General features: G+C 39.4%; 1 pseudogene; it reads right to left on the bottom strand.

The window, feature by feature from the left end:
- The window catches only part of LOC120234247, a 30,235-nt pseudogene extending 18,313 nt beyond the window's left edge, over positions 1-11,922 (bottom strand).
- Between the last annotated feature and the right edge of the window lie 3,717 nt (positions 11,923-15,639).

The following is a 15,639-nucleotide window of genomic DNA, read 5'->3' as shown; positions in this document are numbered from 1 at the left end:
AATATATACTTTTGCCAAAAATGCATAACCTCAATGTATTCATGAGAAAAAAATTAGAAAAACCCAAATTGAAAAATATTCTGTTTTTCCTTAGTTTATTTATTTATTTTGAGAGAGAGAAAGAGTGGGTGAGCAGGGTAGAGGCAAAGAGAGAGGGAGAGAATCTCAAGGAGGTACTGTCAGTGTGGAGCCCAACATGGGGCTCCATCATACAAACCACAAGTTCATGATCTAAGCCAAATCAAGAGCGGGAAGCTTAACTGAGCCACCCAGGTGCCCCTCAATTTAAAACACTTAAAAAACAACTGGCCAACACTTATAAAATAATAGCAAAGTCATGGAAAACAAGGAGGAATGGAGAACTACCACATACTGGAGGAGACTAAGTAGACACAAATTGATATGCATTGTGGGATCAATTTGAAAATAAAAATAAAGATGTGGTGGTTCAGACTACTGTGGACTCTGTTGGGAATGACAGGCAATTTGGTGTTGCTAGAGAATAAAGTGCTGAGAGTCATTGAAGGAACAATAAAATCATCTGGTCTGTGGCCATACCACAGATGCCATCCTTTATTGTTTACACGTAAGAGGGGAGGGACTGAAGGCTGTAAGCAAAGGAGCACTCTGATTAGGTGTGCTTCTTGCTGCGATCATTTGGGCTACTGTGTCCCAACATGAATTGCTTGGACATCAGAATTGAGACAGGAGAGAGGAGAGCCATATTTCCAAGGTGACCCCCATTAGTCCTCTCCTTCTGGCCTTCATGCCAGTGCGTGGCCCCTCCCACTTTGCATAAAGGCTAAAGTTTCCCTCACAGCTAGCTATGACCATGTAACTAAATTCTGGCTAATGGGATGTAAGGAAAATTGTATTTAATTTCCAGGAAATAGCCTTAAATGGAGGGATGTACACATCATTGCCCTTTCTCCTTCCTGCTGTACACAGTATGGACATGATGGTTGAAGTCCAAGTAGCCATTTGAGATGATGAAGTGAACCCACGTACTGAGAACTGTGAAACAAGGTAGAAGGAATCTGTAGCTCTAAGTCACTCTTTCAGTCCTAAAATGTTAATCTCTAAACTTCACTTACATGAATAAATTTTTTTAAAAAACTATTTTGCATAAGGTACTGTTTGGGGAGTATTTCCTATCATTCACAACAAACCTAATAAGAATTCTGTTAACAAACTGGGTGTTGTATGTAATGATGAATCACCGAAGTCTACTCCTGAAACCAATATTGCACTAAATGTTAACTAACTAGAATTTAAATAAAAATTTAAAAAGAAAAAAATTAAAAAATAGAAAAAAGTGTAAAGGCTCCAACCTCCTCCCCCCAAAGAGGAACTTAAAAATGCTCATTTAGGTCACACAAGCAAGCTATTCTTTTAGGTGGACATGTGATAAAATTATATCTATTAAATACAAAAGCAAGTCAAAGTTTTTTTTATTAGTATGAATTCTTTTAATGTCACGCTCTATCATGAAGTACAAGAAACAAACCAATAACTTACCTGCCAAGGCTCAAAGTCAGGTTTATATGCACAGGCGTTTCCTGGCATATATGGCCATGTCCTTCTTCACATCTAGTTAGACCATCCAAGGCGTAAGCCATAGAATATACAGCTCGTTTGACATTGTGATTCTTAGCTGAGACACATCCAGATAGGTATTTTTAAGATCTTCCAACTTCTCCTCTCCAGTACAAAATTCATCAGACATGGCATGTAATCTGTCTTCCTTACCAGTCGTATTCACTTTATGGTCAATATTGTAAGGAACACTAATATCCAGCCAAGTACAGTTAAAAGCCGTTTTCCAGAATTCAATGGTCAGGACATCATTTGGATCCTTTCCAGGATGTACATCATAAAGAAATTCTTTGAATCCTGGTATATCAGCTCTTGGTATTGCAAATCCAATGCCTCCACCAAAATATGGGAAATATTCAGGCTTTGCAATGAGGGCAGAAGTAATCCAGGCTCCACTCGTTATCCATGTTCTGTCAGTTATGTTATGGTGAGCCATTCCAGCTCATAAGGACTGAGGTCAATATCAGATGCATAAAGCACAACGACGCTGGCAGTGGAGTTCTTCACAGCATCAACAGCCTTCTGCATTTTCTCATTAGAATAGACTTTGGGAGTAATTTCAGAGAACGCAAGGCAGAGATTGGCACTCTCCATTCTTTCCTTAAAAGTTTTCACTCCATATTTTCCATAATCATTATCAGTTGCTAATGTGCCTATCCAGATCCAACCAAGGTGTTAGATAAGTCGTACCATGGCATCCGACTGGGTCTTATCACTGGCTACTGTGCAAAGGTAAGATGGAAACTGGTGTTTGTTACTAAGAATCGAGCGGGTAGAGGTGTAACTCACCTACAATTGAAAATATTCGCGTAGTTATTAGAAAACAATAGACCAATTTCAAATTATAGAACCTCTGAGTATTTTTATTGGAGAAAGAAGGGACTGAACAGTTCTCCTTTCATTCTCACATCCTTCCACAAACACCTTGTACTCCCTACCTCATGGGTGGGGACCGTGCGAAGGAACACTGGCCTCCCTATGTACCCTTTCCTCACTCCACCCCAGGGGAGTCAGAGTTGCCGATTATCAAGGTGATGACATTCAATGCACCCCTTTTCAGAGCTGGAGTCACAGCACTGAAAAATAGGTCACTTGCCTTTTCGTCTACGTTCTCATGACACTGGGTGTGGGGGTCAAGGCTCTTCCTCAGCTTTGTCTTCTCATGAGTGGACTCACAGTCCATGTGGAAGGTTCAGTTCTCTCTTGTTCTCCCTCCTTCCCTCTGCCTCTCTTGTATGTATGTGTGTGTGTCTTTCCACCACCATTACTTTCCCTTTCTCTTCTCTTTCCTTGTTTCTCTCTGCCAGGACTTGTGAGTGTTTAGGTCCTGAAACTTACTGGAGGAAGGTGGTAGAAAGTTCCACAGCACCTGCAGGTCTAGCTACGTTCTCCAACAAAGGTCTAGAAGCCCTCATTTTATAGGTACTTGTCTAAATAAATGAAATGGTACTTTTTGTTCATTTTGCCAGTGATCCTTGTATATATTTCCATCAGTACCATGATTTCCTGACAGTCTTACATGCATTTCTGCTGTACCTTATCCCCAGCCTCACTGACTCTGCAATGAGGAAGATATGCTACATTCTTGCCCACTCCATCTCTTGTTACTAATATGTCACCTTCAATAGGTATGTTATAATTCCATAGCTCCATGACTGTCAATTCCTATGTGAGTGTCAAAATATTCCTATTCTCTTTTCTATGCCATTTGTCCTCTTCTTACTCTATTAGCTGAAGCTTACATTCTTCTTTGGAAACTCACTAGCAGCAGCAGCATGGAAGTCATAGGTAGGAAAGAATCTCATTTAGGAAGCAGGGATACCTGATTTTTAATTCTGGCTACATAATCAGTGTAAGATTGTGGACAATTTACTTAAACCCTCTGAACCTCAGTTACCTCATATAAAATCAGTGTAATGATATCTACATCTTAAGTACCTTAAGTACACTTAATATATACTCAGGTTATTATAATGAATAATACACATATTATGCATATTAATATATAATATAAAAATGTTAATATGATCAGTATATTAAATGAAACAACCAATGTGAAAGTGTCATATAGAAGATTACTTTTACCATCTTTTCATATTTACTTCAAGGATTTAAACAAGAAAATCAATCTAGAGGTTTCTAGCCAGTGACTGGACCACCGTTGGTTTTTGGTGGAAAATAGAGCTCACAGCAACTGTTCAACTGAACTGCATGAAGCCCACAGCTAAGGTGTTAGCTGTGTCATCCAACCCCCATCCACTCATTTGACCTTTTTCTCAGTATTTTTCTGTTCCTTCTTCATTTGAATTTGCAACTTTGTAAGAAATGCTATATAAATGCTATGTTTAATGATTGTTTCAAATTCTCCCACTAATTTAGTAACACAAATAAGCTTAGTCATCATTCACATTAATAAATCCTGACTAGACTTTAATGACCCATCTCTAGAAAGTTTACTTATATTTTCTTAATAATCCATTCTCACTTATGTCATCTATTCTTAAGTTGAAACATATAATCTGTCTCTGAATTTAAAATAATCTGATGGTTACCAGAGGGGAGGTGGGCGGAGGGATGTATAAAATGCGTGATGGGAATTAAGGAATACACTTGTGATAAGGACAGAGTGACGCATGGAATTGTTAAATTACTATATTGTACTATAATATAACACTATTATATTAGTGAACTAACTGGAATTAAAACAAAAACTTCAAGTAAAAAATTTTTTAAGTTAAAATAATTCATAAAGTTAACAGTCCAAAATTCTAGCTATCTTGTGAAATTCCGAGGCTCATTTCAGTATGTTAGCATATGGAACAAAAAAAGTCATGAATATTTAATATAGGCAAGGAACAAAATGAATTCCTTATACCATCTAGCAAACAACTAACAGGTTAGTATTTCTCCATCACCTACTCTGTGCCTCTGTGTTGTGCCTAGTGAGGTGTTAACTTACAAATCAATAACTCACAGGCTCAAGCCAAAAATTAAAGTGGGGTCCTAAGGGATAGAGAAGAGTCTGAAATCACCTTTACGTAGTCCTCAAGTCACACTTGCTGAAGCTAGACTGAACAGAGTAATGAGGGGCAGTAACTTCACCATTGTCCCTGTTTGTCTCTGCAACTTACATCAGCCTCACCTGAGTACCTTACTATTTACTGCAGTTTCCACAAACATAGCTTTTGTTTGTTTATAAATTAGTACCCAGCATAGTATTCTGAGATACCTGAGTATTACCTGTGGTAAATAATACAACCCTAGCATTCTTGATAGCACAGCTGATAAGGACGATCCGCTTGCTCCAAAAATTCCTGCCAGAAATGCTCCAGTACTGTTTCTAAAATTGGTCTTGTTTTCTTGCTGCCCTGTAAAGAATACCAATGCTGATCCCACAGATTTGGAGATGCTGAAACAGGCATCAAATTCTGAAAGCCCAAAGTGATGTTGGGCAAAATATCCTTCCTCTTGTTAATCTCCTTGATTGTGTGGATTTGGTTTTCATCCAGCAGAATCCCTGAAATTTAAACCTGAAAAAGAAAGAGCTTTTGTAAGGCTTTGGCCAGTAGGTGGAACTTTGGGGTTCAGGAGAGCAACCTTTAGTGGGGGTGGTACTGAGAGCATTTTTCCAGAATATCAGCAGGCACCTCACTTGTGTGAGCATGTGAATATTGCATAAATGATATTGCAGACTTTAAGGGCTCACATATGAATTGTTTTCACTGTTGATTGGCTTGGGCTGAGAAGTACCTTTTTTGGACAATTTCTTGCTCTATATATCTTTCATATGATATAATCTCCCCAAACTGCTGATTATGTCTTTTCACAAAAGTATCTTTATATTCTCAATTCTCTCCAGCACACAGGGTACTAAATAATCCCTCCACACATCTTCCCCATTCATTGAGTGTCCTTGATGCCATAGGGCTCTCCTTTACCTCCTCTCTACTTTCCTATTAATTATAATAAAAAGTATGTAAGTATATGAAAATATGATAAAAGAGCATCAAAGAAGAATATAAAATTCATCTATACTATAGAGCCTATGACTCCAACTTAATCATTTTTCCTGCCATGATCTGATTGTAATGCTGAGAAATTTTTTAATTGAAAAATGAAAAATGAAACCATGATGAAGATGCCTCTGCCTTTATCCCCCAGCCATTAAAGGGAAAAATATTTCTCTTATAATCCATCACCACATTTTTGTTCAGTTTCTTCTCCATTGAAGAATAACTATTCTATTCCCAACTCCTGTTCTCCCCAGTTTTAACTAGATCTATTTAAAAGCAAGGACCTCAAGAATGTTTGTCTTAATATCTTCTTAGCTATAGTATCTAACTCTGTATCTTCTACTCAATAAATGTTTTTGATTAAATGTCTAATATCAAATAGCCCTGCTTGCAGATTAGTATTTCTTTAGTTGGGTTTTTTAATTTAGGCTGACTTTGTCTTTTATTTATTTAATTAAATAGTTACTGAGTCCCACTAGTGCTAGACCTTATAGGTATAACAGAACAAGATAGGAACCGCAGCGTACAGGTAAAGAAACAGAAAAAGAGCCAACCAATGCACCAAATTATAAAAATAATGAGAGGAATAAACATAGGGGCCCTGAGGATGGACTCCTCACCCTAGAGGACATAACGGCCAAGATGAGGCTTGAAGAAGGACACAAAAACAGGGATGCAAGCTGCAGACAGAGGGGACTATAGGTGTGAAGGCATGTTCTCAGAAATAGAACATGATACATTCTAGGAATGGAAAGATCAGTACGTTTGGAGGATAAAAGTGGGAGTGGGTGTGACACAGAGAAATGGAGACTGGACAACCAGAAGGTGCCAGAGCATGAAAGGTTTCGTCATCCTGTGATAGTTGGTTTCCAAATTTACATGGAGGCTATATAAATTGGCATATATATTTTTGAAATGAGTATAGCATATCTTTTTAATTCTTAAGTAGTTTATTGTCAAGTTGGTTTCCATATAACACCCAGTGCTCATCCCAACAAGTGCCTTCCCCCAAGCCCATCACCCCCCTTTCCCTCTTCTCCACCCCTATCAGCCCAGGGTTTCTTCTCAGCATTCAAGAGTCTCTTCATGGTTTGCCTCTCTCCCTCTCCCCAACTATCTTTCCCCCTCTTCTCCCTCATGGTCCTCCATTAACTTCCTCCTAATCTGCCTATACATGCAAACATATGGTATCTGTCCTTCTCTGCCTGACTTATTTTGCTCAGCATAACACCCTCAAGGTCCATCCATGTTGCTACACATGGCCAGATTTCATTCTTTCCCATTGCCATGTAGTATTCCATTGTATAAATATACCACATCTTCTTGATCCATTCATCAGTTGATGGACACTTAGGCTCTTTCCATGTTTTAGCTATTGTTGAGAGTGTTGCTATGAACATTGGGGTACATGTGCCCCTATGCATCAGCACTCCTGTATCCCTTGGGCAAATTCCTAGCAGTGCTACTGCTGGGTCAGAGGGGAGTTCTATTGTTAATTTTTTGAGGAACCTCCATACTGTTTTTCAGAGAGGTTGCACCAGTTTACATTACCACCAACAGTGTAGGAGGGTGCCCATTTCTCCACATCCTCGCCAGCATCTAGAGTCTCTTGATTTGTTCATTGTAGCCACTCTGATGGGCATGAGGTGGTATCTCAGTGTAGTTTTGATTTGTATTTCCCTGATGATGAGGGACGAGCATAATTTCATGTGTCTGTTGGCCATCTGGATGTCCTCTTTGGAAAAGTGTCTGTTCATGTCTTCTGCCCATTTCTTCACTGGATTATTTGTTTTTCAGGTGTGGAGTTTGGTGAGTTCCTTATAGATTTTGGATACTAGGCCTTTATCTGATATGTCATTTGCAACTATCTTTCCCATTCCATCAGTTGCCTATTTTATTGATTGTTTCCTTTGCCGCGCAGAAGCTTTTTATCTTGATGATGTCCCAGTAGTTCATTTTTGCTCTTGATTCCCTTACCTTTGGGGATGTGTCAAGTAAGAAATTGCTGTGGTTGAGGTCAAGGAGGTTTTTTCCTGCTTTCTCTTCTAGGGTTTTGATGATTTCTTGTCTCACATTCAGGTCTTTTATCCATTTTGAGTTTATTTTTGTGTATGGTGTGAGAAAATGATCTAGTTTCATTCTTCTGCATGTTGCTGTCCAGTTCTCCCAGCACCATCTGTTAAAGAGGCTGTCTTTTTTCCATTGGATACTCTTTCCTGCTTTGTCAAAGATTAGTTGGCCATACATTTGTGGTCCCAATTCTGAGTTCTCTATTCTATTCCATTGGCCAATGTGTCTTTGTGCCAAGCAATATCTTTTTTAAATATTTCTTTAATTTAAGAAATAGGGAGAGAGCAAGAGAGTGGGGGAGAGGCAGAGAGACAGGGAGAGAGAGAATCCCAAGCAGGAGTCTGATGGGAGACTCAATCCCATGAACCATGAGATAATGACCTGAGATGAAATCAAGGGTCTAGTGCTTAACTGACTGAGCCACCCAGTATCTTAGCAATATCTTTTTTAAGGTAACATAACAATATATTTCAAGAGCTAGGAAAGCGTTTACCTACTTTGAATCAATAATTCTGCCCCTGAGAATTTATCTGAACAAACTATTCTTCTCAAAGGAAAAGGCTATGTATGCCCCCAAACTATTAATTACAGAATTATCTATAATATTGAAAAACTAGAACTTACATATACAATGATAACAAATTATGGTATAGTGACTTGATGGGAACATTTTCCATCATTAAAAAAACTATAATTAGATTACACAGCAGCATGCATATAATATTAAGTGAAACAGGCCATATGCAATGTTATTTCCATACTATAATTAAAACTCCATACAAATTATGTGAACATTTGGTTAAGTACCAACAGGGAATTTTTAAAAATTTTTAATGCTTGAGAGAGGTAGAGAGAAAGAGAGAGAGCGAGAGAGAGAGATACAGAGTATGAGCAGGAGAGGAACGGAGAGAGGGAGACACAAAATCTGAGCTGTCAGCACAGAGCCTGATGCAGGGCTCAAACTCACAAACAGTGAGATCATGACCTGAGCCCATGTCGGACTTAACTGACTGAGGTGCCCAGGTGCCTCTCAACAGGGAAATATTTTAAATGAGCACAAGATAATTACTGGAAAGGGTGAGATTTGGGATGATTTTTCTTTCATTCTCTGATTTCCACTATGATATTCAAGTACTGTTGTACAACATATACCTTTTCCCCCAGAAAATTTCTCTAAATCCTAACCTCATTTAGATCAACCAAAATAAGAATTAAAATACATTTTCACCTCCCATTTTACTGCCTTTCTCTTCCCTGAACAACATTTTCAAAGTAACAGAAAATTCTCCCTCTTTTGTATGCTTTAGCTGATGGCCAAGCAAAACTAGTACCTTGGCAACATTAGAACATGAGACTTCTCCAAACCCCAACTTAAATTTCTAGATCAGGAAAGGTATGTTGATGATGCTAAAATCAAGTATTTTGAGATTTGATTAGACCAGGCTTGGCTTCTGAGCACGTCCCAGGCCAGGCCAGTCTCAATGGGACTGTCTCACTGAGAGGGAAAGTTGCAACACAGGGAGCAGTGTTAAGAATCTTGGAGAGGGGCATCTGGGTGGCTTAGTCGGTTGAGCATCTGACTTCAACTCAGGTCATGATCTCTCATAGGGCTCTGTGCTGACAGCTCAGAGCCTGGAGCCTGCTTTAGATTCTGTGTCTCCCTCTCTCTCTGTACCTTCCCCGCTCTCACTCTGTGTCTCTCCCTCTCTCTCAAAAGTAAATAAATATTTTAAAAAACTTTTAAAAAGGAGTCTTGGAGAACACTGGGGTTGGACGGAGATGGGAAGAAACTGCTGATGGTACAGGTGAAAATGAATTATAATCTTGAAGACTATGTGTCAATTTTTAAAACATGGAAGGTTAATATCCAAAATGTATAGGTATTTTCAAGATGGACTAAGGTGCTGAGGAAAGTTTTAGCTTTGTATAGCATAAAGATGGACAATATGGGTTTCAGTCAAATGAGTCTGGAAGACCAGCCCAGCCCCCATAACGATGCCTTGCATTACTGAGCCACATTCAGGATGAGGAACTGGGTTTCTGGATGCCCCGGACCACATGAAATAAGCTTAACACACAATATCATGAATCAAAGTGTCACAGACTTCTCAGCAGTAACACTGAAAGTCAGAAGATGCTGAAGAAATCCTTTCAGAGACTCCTAAGGTTCAAGTTAAAGATGGAATAAGCACACACCTTATCTCTTCTACTGATTACAAAGAAAACTGCTGGACAGAACATAGAAAGCAACTATCAGACTCCTCTGAAAATTAAATAAGAACAGGTCAGTGGGTGGGGGGTGGTGCCTGGGTGGCTCAGTCGGTTAAGCATCCGACTTCAGTTCAGATCATGATCTCACATTTTGTGAGTTTGTACCCTGCATTGTGCTCTCTGCTGTCATTGCAGAGCCCACTTTGGATCCTCTGTCCCTATCTCTCTCAGCTACTCTCCCCCCAAAATAAACAAACATTAAAAAAAAATAAGAACAGGTGGCCTATGTAGGAAAAATATCCCTGAATAGTGAATTAGTTTTTAAATGGGACATACTTACTTCTCACCACTGTTTCAAACACAATGGACATGCCAATTTATTTTTTTAATGAGAGGGGTAGATTTTTATTAAAAACTTATATATTGGCTTTTTTATCTAGTTGGTCTTTGTTAGAAAGATAAGAATTTCTGATGAAAGGCGAGGAACAACTTAAGTGATTCCATTTACAAAATAATAGTATACAAACTCTAGTTTTCATTTTATATTTTAGGGATTGAATGTGTAAACTTCTGTGATAAATAGTTAACTGACCCTACAACAATGTAGCTGTCAGCAAAAGCCCTTCTCATCCTTATTTCCTTTGTGCAGCTGTAAGATTGGAAAAGAATTAGAAGGCCCAGGAAAAAAATAAGTAGTTATAGATTGCAATCTTTTCCTTTTGCCAACAACATTACTGTTTATCTACTCTTCTAATGATATTTCCAATATGTAGAATGAAATAAGATAAAAGTAAAAGAGTTGTGATCAGTAAAGATTTAATTGTATAAGAAGGTGCTAAGATTTTTACAGCATGCATTTATAACCATAATTATCATCCAGCTTACTATATAATGAATCGTGTCCATGCTATGGTCACAACAATGTAAAAATTACAGCTGCATTTGTATAAAGGGCTGAGAAAGAATATAGGAAAAGGGCTGCTTTGTAATGGTAGTAACATAGTGGACAGTTGTTTTCCTTTGTTTCAATTTCTGGCACTTTTCATATCTAAAGTGTGTGTATGTGTGTGTGTGCACGCATGCATGCATACGTGCATGCAAACCTAAGCCCTGTTTGTCTTTCTTACAAAGCATTATTAGTAAATCCAGATTATCAGTCATGGGACCCATTTCCTGACATGGCAATTTTGGTGAGAGACAAGTAGGGCAGAAACCTCCCAGGGGAAGGAATCTTACTATGAATATCAGCTCAGAAATAAAATCGGTATCCTCACACTGTGTTTTCACTTGAGGAGATTTTAGTCTACTGACAACTCACAGAAGGCTGCAACACTGCATAACTCTAGACTGGTACTTCCCCAACTTTAACGTACATGAATCACCAGGAAGCCTTGTCAAAATGCTGATTCTGATTCAGCAGATGTGGGATGCAGCCTGAGAGTCCACATCTTTAACAAGCTTTTAGGTGCTGTTGGTACGCAGACCACTCTCTGAAAAGCCATGTTTTACAGTTATACAAAGCCTGTCATTTTTCTTTCTGCAGTACGGGAGTAGGGAAGGACACACTTGAGATCAAGATTTTCTTGTTTCTAAGTAATCCTAGAGTGTCCACCCTGGAGAAACTGAGACCTGGAAACAGATAGTACCTATCCTGCATCAAATAAATAGTGTCACAGTCAGGGCTGGTTTCATGGTGCCAGCTCCAGACTCTGACTCCCACCCCTCACACACTCCTTCATGCCCACCACTGTGCTTGATGTGAAAAGAAGACAAGAAAAGCAGTTTACCCTTCACCTTTTGCTAATACTGGCTCCAAATCAGACTCATTTGATGGGATGGTCCTGTAGTGAATAGGCAACAATCCTCCAGTAACAGGTGAATGGTTTCTGGCATCTACATACCCGTTCAGATCAAACTTGCCCAGGAAACGACGGGTGTGTTCTTCCTCTTTCTCTTCTTTGTGTTCAATGCCTAATTCAGCCCATAAAAAAGCAAGAAATCCTAGAACCAAGCATTTCTTTCTGCTGGCCATGTTAATAAGGTGAGTTTGGCAGAAATGTCCAGTGTTAGAAGTTTTATGGAGGCACCTTAATAGAGTGTTACAGTGAGTGTGTGCATGGGTCCCTGTGGGCTCAGCTTGACCACTTGCTACATAATTGCCATGTCTCAATCAATCACAGGGCCTTCCACTCACCTGCAGTTCATCAACCTGGACTCGAAGCTGAGTAATCCTTTTGAAATGAGCCTCATAAAAGTCTCTTTTGTGCTTAGCAATAATATATGATGGCAAAATAGTGGGTTTTGAGTTTGAAAGAGTGATTTCATTTTGTAAAAACTGTCCCTTTCTTGTTTATTCTATCTCGGCCTCATTCAGTCTCACTTCAGCCATCCTTGTGGGAGCTGCTCTTGCCCCAAAGGTGAGGACGGGCATTCTGCTTCATCACCAAGTATTTTAAGAAAGGCCAACCTCTTTACTTAGAGGTATAGGAAAAGTCAAGTGGAAAACCATGGAGGACTTGGAAGACGTTGTTTTGAGTCTGCATTCTGTCACTTGCGTTAGCGTGATGTGGACAAGTCGCCTCACTTCTGGGCCTCAGGTCCTCCTCAGTGACTCCCCGTAAGCCACCCTAGAACAGTTTCATAAAGCCCATAAGAGTTCGATCAAGAGTTTATTTTCCACATACATCATTCTCTTTGACCTTCTCTTCACGGTGAAGTGCTGCCCTCAGCTCACTTTGCCCACTTTTGTCACCGGTTCAGACACAAATGTCTGAGACTTTTGGGGTGCTTTCATGAGAAACTCCTCTCCTGCCTTCTTGCTAGCCCCCTCTGAGAGATGTCTCCCAATTTCTTCTTTCTTCAGGTCAACTCGTCATAGATCCCCAGGCTCCATCTTCGATGCTACTCAAACATCTCCTTTGGGACTATAAATTCATAGACTATTTTCAGAGAACTACCCAATAAAATGTATCAGGAACACGAAAAATGTGTATACCCTTTGATAACGTGATTTCACTTTGAAATAGTTATCTCAGGGAAGGAATAGAGATTCACACAAACATGGTGTATAAGGATTTTAAGTACAGTTTTATTTACAAAAGTAAAGATGGAACTAAAAATATATACAATAGAGAATTTCTAAGATCAATTGTAATCTATATTCACATGATGAAATGCAAAGGAGCTATTTTTTAGAAAAATATTTACTCATGAGGGAAAAGCTCACAATATGCTAAAAGTGAAGATAACAGAGAACAAAGCGGTATATACAGGTACGAACTAAATTTATAAAAATTACCAATCTGTTATTGTTCTTTTTCATCCATATATTTCCATTAAAAACACAAGAAAATAACACTGCAAACTGAAATTGAAAAAAGGAAAAATGACCAAAAAAAATCCCTTTCCCCACTATTTGAACAAACCAATAGTTGTCATATTTCCGTGTTCACTTCCAGTCCAGATCAACATCCATATAGTACTATTAATTAATTTTCGGTGGTAGAATCAGGTGATTTTAATTTTCTTCTTTATATCTTTCTGTTTTCCTATATGTTCACAATACTCTTATATTTCTTCTATAAACAAAGAAAGAATACTGAAAAAAATCCCACATCTTTAAGAAAATTTTTTTAATGTTTATTTACTTTTGAGAGAGAGAGACAGAGACAGAGCACAACCAGGGGCGGGGCAGAGAGGGAGACACGGAATCCGAAGCAGGATCCAGGATCTGAGCTGTCAGCACAGAGCCCCACATGGGATTCAAACCCAGGAACCAAGATCATGACCTGAGACGAAGTCAGACGCTTAACTGACTGAGCCACCCAAACACCCCTCCCACATCTTTTTATAACTCCTCCACACATGCACATTCAATTCCAATACCACCCCTGACACACACACACACACACACACACACACACACACACACCACCCTCATATCATTAGCATTATCAGTCATGTGCATCCCGCCAACTTCCACACAGAAGTTATTTCCTTCACCTCAACCCACTGAAGGATTTCCAGCTCATATTTGTTGGTTAAGTGTAATCTCTACCCTACCACGGGGAAATCCCAAAAGAGAGTCTCTCCTATTATTACTTCCCATGCCTCAGTCTCCCCACAGCCAGCAAGGCCTTCACAGGTGAAAATACCCCTGGCCTTTGAATGACATCTGCTGACTAGGCTCAGCTTTCTTTTTTTTTTTTTTTTTTAAATGTTTTTTTATTTATTTCTGAGAGAGAGAGTGTGTGTGAGCAGAGGAGGGTCAGAGAGAGAGGGAGATACAGAATCTGAAGCAGGCTCCAGGCTCTGAGGTAGCTGTCAGCACAGAGCCCTATGCGGGGCTCGAACCCATGAATGGTGAGATCATGACCTGAGCCAAAGTTGGACGTTTAACTGACTGAGCCACCCAGGCACCCCTAATCTCAGCTTTGTAAGATGTGGATGGTCCACAGGTTCTACCCTCAGACTTTCAAAATGATACTGAAAAGACTTAATGGAAAAAGACACATTTCCAGAGGACTCTCTTCCCAGATATGCTTCAGAGTCTGGCTTCATCCAAACAAATTGGCACCCTGGGTGACAGACCACTTCTCACCAATAGTCTGAGAAAACCTCTCTTGAACCGCAAAGGTTTAGTCCATGGTCTTTCTGGGAACTATTTGGAAGTATTCCTCACTCCTTTTTGCTCTCTCTCTCTCTCTCTTACCAGAAAGAAGGCAGCTGTTTCTATGCAATTACCCCTCTTGTTGCCAAGGGCTACCCTTGTACAAAGATATGTTTATCACCAAAGCTGATTTGTCTTAATCCTCTGGGCAAAAGCTGTTCTAGGGACCACTACAAAAATCACTAAAATAGATTAATTTACATTAATAACAAAAACCAGCATTTTTATAGCATTTTACATTTTGCAGATTGTTTCCACGTACATTATTCTTCCTCTAGGTCAGGAACAAGATTTAATGTTGATGAGCCTTCTGACTTGTGCAGCAGCCTCTGGTCTCCAATGTTTTTATAATTCCCAGGGTGATAGTATATTTTACCAGGGCCACAATGACTACAACCTCCAATGTAGCAGAATTCATCAAAGATGAGGCAAAGAATAGGAAAACAACATCACTGCTCTGGCACAGAGGGTTTTTATTAAATGCATGCTCAACACCTCATTTTTTCCCTATAACATCCTACTTGACTGGTTTTCTTTTGTTCATTTTACAAATGGAGAAATGTGAGTTCTCACAGCTAGGACATGATAACGTGCAGATCACAAAGCCCTTGTGCTAGAGAGGACACAGACCAAGTCTAAAGGGTAGGTCCTAGATCCAGCTTCTTCACTACCCAGCTCTCTCTTCATCTCTTTGGACTCTCAGCCCCCCAGCTCAAAACAGGTGGCTTTGGACTAATGGTCTTTTTCAGAGTCCATGAGTCCTAAGGAGTCAGTGATTTTCTAGTTCCAAGGCTCATATTCAATGATAGCTCAACAATATGCTGCCAGAGCAAGAAGTAGCAAGTTGTTTTGTTAACGGTCGAGATGAGATTGTTCCTTCAATAATACTTTGAACCTAGTTGCCATTTCCATTGGACTCTGATTTCAAGAATTCTCCATCAAAGCAAAAGATACCAGATGAATATTTGTGCAAATGGCCATGAATATTGAGTCCCATGTGGCCACATTCAGACTCCTAAATCTGAGTCTGTATGTTTTCACCACCTACCCCTGGACTTGTTTGGTCCTAGCTGTTCTCCA

This window comes from Hyaena hyaena, unplaced genomic scaffold (genome assembly GCF_003009895.1).
Source record: "Hyaena hyaena isolate Hyena2069 unplaced genomic scaffold, ASM300989v1 scaffold_105, whole genome shotgun sequence".
NCBI lineage: Eukaryota > Metazoa > Chordata > Mammalia > Carnivora > Hyaenidae > Hyaena > Hyaena hyaena.
Note: the sequence above shows the minus strand (reverse complement) of the source record. Positions and strands in the feature narration are given on the sequence as shown.